The sequence below is a fragment of the Lycorma delicatula genome, chromosome 12, assembly GCF_047948215.1.
Source record: "Lycorma delicatula isolate Av1 chromosome 12, ASM4794821v1, whole genome shotgun sequence".
Classification (NCBI taxonomy): Eukaryota; Metazoa; Arthropoda; class Insecta; order Hemiptera; family Fulgoridae; genus Lycorma; species Lycorma delicatula.
In genome coordinates this window covers 64752704-64764492 of record NC_134466.1, presented here as the reverse complement: position 1 = coordinate 64764492, position 11789 = coordinate 64752704, and positions in this window count along the sequence as shown.

Sequence of the window (11789 nt, the reverse complement as noted above, 5' to 3'; positions counted from 1 at the left end):
AGATTCGGAGTAACAGTACAAGGTGAAAAGATAAAGATGCTACGATTTGCTGATGATATAGTAATTCTAGCCGAGAGTAAAAAGGATTTAGAAGAAACAATGAACGGCATAGATGAAGTCCTACGCAAAAACTATCGCGTGAAAATAAACAAGAACAAAACAAAAGTAATGAAATGTAGTAGAAATAACAAAGATGGACCACTGAATGTGAAAATAGGAGGAGAAAAGATTATGGAGGTAGAAGAATTTTGTTATTTGGGAAGTAAAATTACTAAAGATGGACGAAGCAGGAGCGATATAAAATGCCGAATAGCACAAGCTAAACGAGCCTTTAGTAAGAAATATAATTTGTTTACATCAAAAATGAATTTAAATGTCAGGAAAAGATTTTTGAAAGTGTATGTTTGGAGTGTCGCTTTATATGGAAGTGAAACTTGGACGATCGGAGTATCTGAGAAGAAAAGATTAGAAGCTTTTGAAATGCGGTGCTATAGGAGAATGTTAAAAATCAGACGGGTGGATAAAGTGACAAATGAAGAGGTATTGCGGCAAATAGATGAAGAAAGTAGCATTTGGAAAAATATAGTTAAAAGAAGAGACAGACTTATAGGCCACATACTAAGGCATCCTGGAATAGTCGCTTTAATATTGGAAGGACAGGTAGAAGGGAAAAATTGTGTAGGCAGGCCACGTTTTGAGTATGTAAGAGAAATTGTTGGGGATGTAGGATGTAGAGGGTATACTGAAATGAAACGACTAGCACTAGATAGGGAATCTTGGAGAGCTGCATCAAACCAGTCAAATGACTGAAGACAAAAAAAAAAAAAAAAATATATATATGTGTGTGTGTGTGTGTGTGTTTAAATAAGAATCAAAAAAAATATACTATATACAAATACTCTATACAAAATTGTCACTCTCTCGCTCTTTAATTATCCTATATTAAAGAACAATGTTTGTCATCATTGCTTTTGTTGGCAGTAATGTTTTAAATAATAAAATTTTTAACAGTTTTGAAAAGCATTTCAAAAGTGCGACGGAATACTTTATTAGCCTCGGATAGTATAAATTATTTTTTTTTTTGTGTGAATCGATCCTATGCGAGAGAAATTATTCAAAATTTATTTTTTACCAAGTAGGGAGGGTGTATATCAATAAACACAAAGTATTATGAAATTTTTGTAATATATTTCATATTATAAAATAACAGTAATATCAGTGGCGGCTCGTAGCTAAAATTAGTGGGAGGGAGGGGGTGCTGCTCCAGAAAATTCTTTTCTGGGCCTTTCCAAAGCCATGGTTAACGTTTTCTGTAAAATAAAAGAACCGATTAAAAAATGAATCAAGTAGAGTAGCTAGAAGCAAGATAATAATATCATTTTACACTTTATCACATTCAAGATTATGGTAAACGTTTTAAGCATATTGTGCTCAAAAATCGTATTTGGTTTAACCGAATAAATAATAGAATGTCAAAAAGATAATATTTTTTAATATTATTAAATAACTTAATAAAATGCCCGCTTAAAAACACTATAGTCCAACGGTGCCTAATTTTAATTTCTATGTACACAGAAACAAATACATAATTGGTTTTTACTAATTACCTTCTCTTTTTCCCTTCCAGCGTGTTTTTGGACAAATTTGGCAATCAAAGAGTCCTTGTTTTCCGCCATCTTCTGATCGCTATTGAAAAAAAAAACAACTAAACAGCTTTCATATTCCTTCCACCGACTAAACTAGAAAAGTGAACGAACAAGGAACGTTCCATACATACACAGAGTAAAAAATAACTACCTCCCACAAGCACGCCAGGGTCGGCACTGTGGGAGCGACAGTGCAACCCCTCGCAGCCTTGCGTGAAGCTTCCTATGTGCGCATGCGCACAATAGCCAAACACCACGCCGCTGGAACTGCGAAGCACACGCACGGTATATTATTATTCATGGTTCGCGAGAGGATACCTCCTAAAAATTAGTATACACACTCCACAAACAAAATCAGATATAATAGTGATATATACCGGGTGTTTGAAAAGTAACTTACACTCCTCGTAACTTTTTTATAATTGAGATTACTGGATGTGGTTTGTGGTATTATTTCTGGGCCCAATAAGTTACTTCAATGAAAAAAAAAAATTGAACTTCTAGGCCTACAACTTAATTTTTAATTTCTTTTTCCTGTTTAGCCTCCGGTAATTACCTTTTAGATAATACTTCAGAGGATTAACGAGGATGATATGTATGAGTGTAGTCTTGGCATTAACAGAAAGACGGGTTTTATCATTGTTTTTCTTGTAAAATTTTAAATCGAAATCATGTGTCATATGTCTACCTTCCAACTAAAAAAATTAAGTTTGATTCAATATGGGGGACGAAAATTAAAAACCCACCATATTGCAGATATTTTTAAACTATGTAGACCCCCATTTCTTTCTTTCACCAAATACATCTCACATATGCAGTATAAAGCTGTTTCCATTATTAAATATCAGTATGTATATGTTCTGTACAGCAGTAGTAATTGAAGAACATAAGAAGCCGTAATAAAAACGGGAGTCCGACAAGGATGTTCCCTATCCCCGTTACTTTTTAATCTTTACATAGAACTAGCAGTTAATGATGTTAAAGAACAATTTACATCCGGAGTAACAGTACAAGGCGAAAAGATAAAGATGCTAAGATTTGCTGATGATACAGTAATTCTAGCTGAGAGTAAAAAGGATTTAGAAGGAACAATGAACGACATGGATGAAGTCCTACGCAAGAACTACCGTGTGAAAATAAACAAGAATTAAACGAAAGTAATGAAATGTATTAGAAATAACGAAAATTGACCACTGAATGTGAAAACAGGAATAGATTATGGAGGTAGAAGTATTTTATTATTTGGGAAGTAGAATTACTAAAGATGGACGAAGCAGGAGCGATATAAAATGCCGAATAGCACAAGCTAAACGAGCCTTCAGTAAGAAATATAATTTGTTTACATCAAAAATTAATTTAAATATCAGGAAAAGATTTTTGAGAGTATATGTTTATATGGAAAGCTTTATATGTAGCTTTATATGGAAGCGAAACAAGGACAATCGGAGTACCTTAGAAGAAAAGATTAGAAGGTTTTGAAATGCGGTGCTACAGGGGAATGTTAAAAATCGGATGGGTGGATAAAGTAACAAATAAAGAGGTGTGCGAATCGATGAAGAAAGAAGCATTTGGAAAAATAGTTAAAAAAAAGAGACAGATTTATAGGCCACATATTAAGGCATCCTGAAATAGTGGCTTTAATATTATAGGGACAGGCAGAAGGAAAAAATTGTGCAGGCAGGAACGTCTGGAATACGTAAAACAAATTGTTAGGAATATAGGATGTAGGGGGTACATCGAAATGAAACAACTAGCACTAGATAGGGAATCTTGGAGAGCTGCATCAAACAAGTCAAATGACTGAAGACAAAAACAAATATGTTTGTTTTGTATATATATTTATTCTGACGAGCTTGATTTTGTTTAGTAATTTGACATATTATTACTCGACGTGAAATGACAGTGTAAAATAATATTTTTTTGTCAGTTTAAGTTTTTACTTCTCAGAAACAACCACAGCGATCTTGCATATTTACAACTGCCAGCGTTCATAAATTTCAGCCGTCATCTAAAAAGTTTTAAGAGGCTCTTACATTTTAAATGAACATATTTCTTTACAGTTTTATTGAACAAATGCACATCAGATATTCAGATATAATTAATATATACGAACTTTATTGCTAGTTAATTAACAAAAATGTACAATTTTGTAATAATAGATCTTTAATTACCTAAAATTGTTATTTAGAAAATATATCGGAAATATATTGTCATTAACCGATTTCTGTTAATGAAACCCGTAATTATATAATATTGTATCTTTGTCGGAGTATTCTAGTCTAATTTTCTAAGTATATCTTTTTATCTCGAAATTTTATAATGTGCCTGTTTTTTTTTTTTTTGTAAAGAAACGATTACCTTGATATACAAATATAATTCACTAAAGTCCTTCTCTCTCAAATGTTTCATAAGGTGTACCCTTTATCGTTCGTGTTCGGATATTTACATCAGAAAACGTAAATTATACATGTGTGTGTGTGTGTTTGTATTGTGATGAATTGTTAATACTGTATTAACACATGGTAAATTTTCAACGTCTCCGCGGGGCGTATCGTATTAACATTATATACAATGTATAACGACCCTTGCTGTAGCTTCTACTACAAAAGAGATGCCTATGACAAAACATCATGTTCAAAATGGCGTAAAATTATCTACTAAACAAAATGGCTACCGTTTTGCTCATCCTCTTATATTTTTTTTATATACTTTTCTTTATTCTTCTATAACATAAGAGGCTTAACTGTTTGTCTTCCTCTTTTTTTTATATCCATTTTCTTTTTGTTAAAATCATCTCCCACCTCCCCATTATAATAAAGAATATGTAATGAAATAACAACTGCTCTTAAAAATAGTTTAGTTGCTTTTTAAACAAATCTTTTTGTTCTTATTTATTTTTTTATCACAGCGATGAAAGAGTCAGAAAAAAAATGTATCCATACATCAATGTATATCGGTTTCTTTATTGTGAGTGTACTGTGCAATGATCGTAAAATATCTTCTAAGCCTTTCAATTTGTAAATTAAAAAAAAAGAAAAGAAGTCTGATACACTTAGCTTCGTACATATCCGATGAAAAAAATCTGATGTGTACATCACATGATTTCTTTGTAGGCCTATTAAATTACACATACACATTTTTGCTGCACTTCATTTAAACTTATTTCATTTGAAAGTGAGATACGATCCTCCCAATTCGTGGACAGTTAACCCACCGGGTTGGTCTAGTGGTGAACGTTTCTTCCCAAATTAACTCATTTGGAAGTCGAGAGTTCTAGCGTTCAAATCCCAGTAAAGTCAGTTGTTTTTACGCGGATTTGAATACTAGATTATGGATACCGGTGTTCTTTGGTGATTAATAACACATCTCAGGAATGGTCGAAATGAGACTGTACAACTTATACTACATTTACATTCATACATATCATCCTCTGAAGTAATACTTGAACGGTAATTCCCGGAGGCTAAACAGGAAAAAGAAATTCTTAGACAGTTACAAAATTGCTAAAATATTTGTTTTTATTAACATCAAATATATATATATACAATTATTAATTCAACAATCTTACTTGAAATATTAGAAGTAATACCTGAACGGTAATTCCCGGAGGCTAAACAGGAAAAAGAAATTCTTAGACAGTTACACAATTGCTAAAATATTTGTTTTTATTAACATTAAATATATATACAATTATTAATTCAACAATCTTACTTGAAATATTAGGATAGAGTAAAAGCCCCTTTATTACTGTTTAAATAAATCTATGTAATACTATGTTTATTAAACTATTATGATGTAACCATCAACAAAATGAAAACAAGAACGAAACAGGAAAAGGTTACTAAATTTTATAGCGATATTTATTATCAAGTAGTTTGAAATTAATACAGGAGAAATGAATGGAGAACCAAGTAAGTTAATATCCGGACATCGATTTGAACTATATTGGGTGTGTGAATAGTACGCTGTTTACGTGTCTTCATCACAAAATACTAACACGCAATATTCAATTGTGCTGAAGAATAATCAATCTGATATTTCACCAAATCTGATGTGGACCATATGACTTCTTTGTACGCCTATTAAATTACATAAATACATTTTTAAACGTTTATAAAATTTTATTTCACTAATAACTACTGATTTTTTTCAAATTGCTTTTTTTATTATTATTGAATTATTATTATCGTAAATTTTTTTTTACAAAGGTTAATAACTATTAATAAATCAAAATATTTAAATTTAAAAAAAAGTTAAGTTAAAAAACTGGATTGAGGCTTTTTTTGATGTGGATACGGCGAAGAAATTAAGATGGACGGATAAAATGAGGCAGAGGAAATAATGAACAATTAAAGAAAAAAACACTTATGCGGGAAATATATAAGAAAGGAAACTAATTAGTATATGTCGTTCATTAGAGGAAATGGAATAGCATTGGAAGGGTCAGATAAAGGAGAAAGGAACCGAGGAAGAAGAAGGATGAGGTAAAGACTGGAAAATGCAAGGGGGAAAAGAAGAAGGCTTATGACAGCAATATATGAAGACAGCAAAGTCGTAAGGGACATACTGCCCTGAAGAATTACAGATGATGTTCATGTATTCTGAGCAGTCAAAGAAGTCCCTTTAAATATTTCCTTAACTTTTTAACGGAGTTGAAGATAAAAATATTTTAATTTCTACAGCACACTAGGCTATAGTGATATTTATAGTTGTATTATAGGCAATCACTAGGCTACCTTTTACGACTGCTCAAAAAGTAGTGTGATCTATTTAGGGTGTATATTTGTAGCAGCTCAACAGCTGAACCGATTTAGATGTATGACCCCGCGTTTGAATTCTTACGTTACCGCGGGTGTCATAGGCTATATATATATATATATATATATATATATATATATATATATATGTATGTAGTGGTGGAGATTTGCCGGTTGAAGCGTAAACTTTAATAAATTAAATTAATGAATGTGAACGTGAACCGTGAGTCTGTATCACTGTGTGACCTGGATTTGAACTGAATGATTCGAATCAATCGTATTACAAAATTTTTTTTTTGTCTTCAGTCATTTGACTGGTTTGATGCAGCTCAGCAAGATTCCCTATCTAGTGTTAGTCGTTTCATTTCAGTATACCGTCTACATCCTACATCCCTAACAATTTGTTTTACATATTCCAAACGTGGCCTGCCTACACAATTTTTTCCTTCTACCTGTCCTTCCAATATTAAAGCGACTATTCCAGGATGCCTTAGTATGTGGCCTATGAAGTCTGTCTCTTCTTTTAACTATATTTTTCCAAATGCTTCTTTCTTCATCTATTTGCCGCAATACCTCTTCATTTGTCACTTTATCCACCCATCCGATTTTTAACATTTTCCTAGATATTATATACTATATGATTACAAAAATAACAGAATTAAAATTTACGTAAATAAAAAAAATTCGGTTTAATATTAATGAGCTGACCGTGGGGATTGCGAGTGAGGCTAGAATGGTGAGGTGATGCGAACACCTAGTGCGAGGCTAGACTAATCATCACCATATCAACCGTTAACAAACGGGGTGTCCCTCGAGCGGTGTTTTGGGAAGTGCAATGGGATGCTCTTGTAATAATATCTCTTCAAAGAATCGTCCTATTTTCAAGATTCAAACGGGGTATTTGTTCGTCTGTGCCTGCACGGATGGGCGGGAGTGAAGAGGAACTGGGACTTTCTCATCCCTTCGCGAAAAAGACCAAGACCTGGTGTGAGCGCTCTGCACAGGGTATTCTCACTAGAGTCATTGGCATCAAGACAGAGTCCCGGTTTCTGGACTGGGGTCCAGGAACGACATAATCGGGCTTGGATACCCCGCCTTAGAGGTTAGAGGCAGGAAATGAAAAGGTCTAACCGGCGGGCTGACCTGTCGCAATTACGGTCGGCGGACGGGGAAACCCGTTTGAGTAGACAACCCTCTTGGCTCTTTGCTTTGTTAAAGATCCGGGGGCTAGGATGGAAAAAAAAATGGGTTATTTGTTAACTTTTGCATGCATCAGGTACATTCTCAATCTAACGATTGAGAATTACCCCCGATTTTCATTTATTGTGATCTGTATATTTCCATCTATTTTAATGAAATTAATATAACTGATATGTCCTTGAAATATTTTTTGCACAAAAAGGAATGTAATGTATTTAGGATGTACTCGTATGGTTCTACCGTAGGAGCTCCACGGCTGAACTGATTTAGATGTATGACCCCGCTTTGGAATCCTTACGTTATCTAGAGTGTCATAGGCTATATAAATTTATATATATATATATGTATGTGTATGTGTGTGTGTGTGTGTGTGTGTGTGTGTGTGTGTGTGTGTGTGTGTGTGTGTGTGTTTGTGTGTGGGTGTTAAAATTAATTTAAAAAATTATATAAAAATTATGCAACATAAAAATACTATATACAAAATTGTCACCCTCACGCTCTTTAATTTTTTTGTATTAGTAATTATCCTGTATTAAAGAGCAGTGTTTGTCAGCAATGTTCTTTTTTTTTTAGTCTTGATTGTTAATTTTTAATATTCATCCTTTGTTATGAACATAAAACCTCCCGGTTTTGTGAAACTGGAGGGCAGAGGACGTTTAAAAATGCTAAATGTATAGCCTGTTTATAAGAAACAATTTTACCAAACCCAACTTCGATAATTTGATCTGTTTAGTTACATACTTAAAAATTACATTTACTTTTTCAACTAATGCAGTCATCCAACGTTTTAAGGCTTTTTACCTGTTAGCTAAGTACATTATTATTTCGTAAGCTTGAATGTAATTAACATAACAGATTATTGTATATATTATGTAAATAAAAGATAATTTCAATTTGTAAGCGTTTGTATATGTTTAAATTTGTTAATTTTGTAAAAATAATTCCGTATTAATTAACGTATAAATCGATCATTTAAGTTTACGAATTTTAAAATACTATTAACTAATAACATGTTTTATAACCTCACAATTACTTTTCTGGTTTCTTAGAATATATTAATCAATTTTCTCACGATCTATGATGGAAATCGATGACTATTAATATCGATATGTTGTAATTAAAGAAAACATTATCGACTGAAATTTCCTCTTGAATTTTTTTAATGATTAATTTACATAATCTCGATTCTTTCGCGTGGGAATATGTTGTAAAATATTAAAGAGTATGTAAAATTCCAAGCCTGATTGGGATTCAAACCCGATACCTTTCACAAAAAGCTAAGATGTTTCCTCTTTGACATGGAACTCGGAGTATAGATTGTACAATACGTAATTCTTTTCAACGAATATTTATAATTTAAAAACCGACACTTATTTGTTAAAGATGTAATTTAAAAATTAAAGATACCTCAGTAATTTTAATTTGTAGTTGGAAAAATTATTATATTATTCGTTAGAAAGATAAATCGTATCTTTGACGTGTTATATCTGAAAAAGAAATTTGACGAAATAAATGAGTTTTAAATTTTGCATCGTAAATATTTTTTCTTTTTTGTTTTATTAGTGAAAATTTCAATTTTGATTATCTGGTTGTGTTCTACGTAGTATTCTAATTAAAGTCCACGCGAGCTGTAGAAAATACTTTTGTAGAAAACAACTAAGCAGAATGTGAGATTTATTGAAATATTACATGATCGGCATAGACAAATTAAAAAATTATTTGTTTGTCCTCGTCATTTATTAATATTATATTATCATATATGAATGAATGAAAACCTTTATTTTCCTTGTACAAAATATGACATAACAAACAATTACAATATATAATCAGGAAACATAGGATAACTTGTGCGCAGGTATGAGCAACTTTGTTTAATATTTCTAAAACTGGATTTTAAAAATTAATGTTCTTACGTAAATAAATATAAGTTCTTATAAACAATAGATTTAATTGTTAAAAATTGAGTCCATTTAAAATTTAAAATCATCTTAGAAAAACAAGGAAAAAAAATTGTATTTCCAAAAAGCGGATTTAAAAATTAAACCACTTTTTAAAAATTAAAGTTCTTACATAAATAAATAAAAGTAAATTATACACAAAAACTTAATCCTTAAATATTGAGATCAGTTAAAATGTAAACTTATTATGCCTAGTTTGTTGCATAAATTAGAGTAAAATGAATCATGTTATATCTTCTTTCTTTTTCCTGTTTAGCCTCCGGTAACTACAGTTTAGATAATTCTTCAGAGGATGAATGAGGATGATATGTATGAGTGCAAATGAAGTGTAGTCTTGTACATTCTCAGTTCGACCATTCCTGAGATGTGTGGTTAATTGAAACCCAACCACCAAAGTACACCGGTATCCACGATCTAGTATTCAAGTCCGTGTAAAAATAGCTGGCTTTACTAGGACTTGAAATCCTGGAATTCTCGACTTCCAAATCAGCTGATTTGGGAAGATGCGTTCACCACTAGACCAACCCGGTGGGTTGAATCATGTTATATCTGTAAACATTATTTTGTCATGATATAAAATAGTGCTAAATAATCTTAGTATTAATATTATGAATATAATTATAATTAAAATATACCCTTAATAAGTTTGCCTTAGTTGGATTTAGCTCCGTTATAAAATTTTATATAAAAAAATCTGATGTGGACACCACATAACTTCCTTGTACGCCTATTAAATTACATATACACATTTTTAAAAGTACATAAAACGTTATTTCACTAATTACTTCTGATTTTTTTATTTATTGTTATTATTTATTGTAAAACTTTTTTTACAATCACGGGTTAATAATTATTAATAAATCAGTATATTAAAATTAAAATAAAAAAAAAAATTAAAAAAAGAAAAGTAAATGAAGTGCGTTTCTAATCGATGTGCGTTCCCCTAAGATCCAAATATTTCATTAATTAAAATTTCATTTGGCTATAACTCTGGAACCAAAGAAGATAAATACCACTTACGATATATCGTTGAAAAGCTCTCATTGAGGGCTTTTATTACTGCACTTAAGAAAAAATCCAAAATCCAATATTTTCATTGGATTTCGACGTTTTTGGACACTAAAGTGTCCAAAAAAGTGCAGCCAAATGTGCGTTTGTTTTTTATTGTCTTGAAAATTTTTTCAAGAAACGATTCATTTTTGCGTATCTGACATTAACTGCGTATTACGAAAAATTACCGTAATTAAAAATTTTTACTGTTTGTTTTTCCAGTACTTAATTATTCATTTTTATTTCATAATTTTAACGTTACACCTTGTACTGCTAGCAAATATGCTGTTTGAATTTTTAATATTGATTATACCGTCTCGTAGATATAACTGAATTTCGGAATAACAGAATTATCGGATAACAGGACTACCGGGTAATCGAGAGTATAAAAGAAAATCATAGAAACCAACCTTGCAATAAATAAAAAAAACTTTTTGCCGTATTACATTTTTTTATATATCTATGAGGTCCTTAATATTGTATTTAAAAGAAATCAATTTTTTTTATACTCGTATATAGATGAGGGAAGAAAATATTGGAAAATTTTCGGGAAATATCCCTGGGATATGTATTACTTATATTTCTAACTGCTGATTGGAATATCATAATTTTTTAATATTTTCAGTGGTTTGTCAGTACGTCTGCATTACCACCGTATATTTGTTTCTATCATCTGTAATTTCGTTGCATTCGGTATATGGGGGGACATTCTTTTACAAACCGATCACCTTTCTGACCGACACATTTTTGATTTAGCTAAAACTTCTTTTACGTGTTCTATACGACAAAAAAAGATATACCTATTCGAGGATTTTTTTTTCTTTTAATTTTTTTGGAAAATTGAAAGGATTGAAAATTTAAGAATTTGATGATTTTTGGCTTGTAGTATATGTTTAAAAAATTCATAACTGGTTCTATTTGAGTTACAGATTTCATTTTTTTTTTTTTTCATTTTAAAGGTAAAAGAACGAGCTTTAATAAAAAAGTACTTGAAAAAAAATTATTTACAAATTGAAATTGTTTTAAACAATTTAACAATTGCCCCCCCCCCACGTATCAAGTTTTTAATATTTTTATCGTGTTCTCTGTCAAATTTCCTTTCGAAAACGCTTTTTTTTTATCGATGGGGAAATAATTATTACTATATGAAAAAAATTAATTAATCCAGCGCGGTTCGT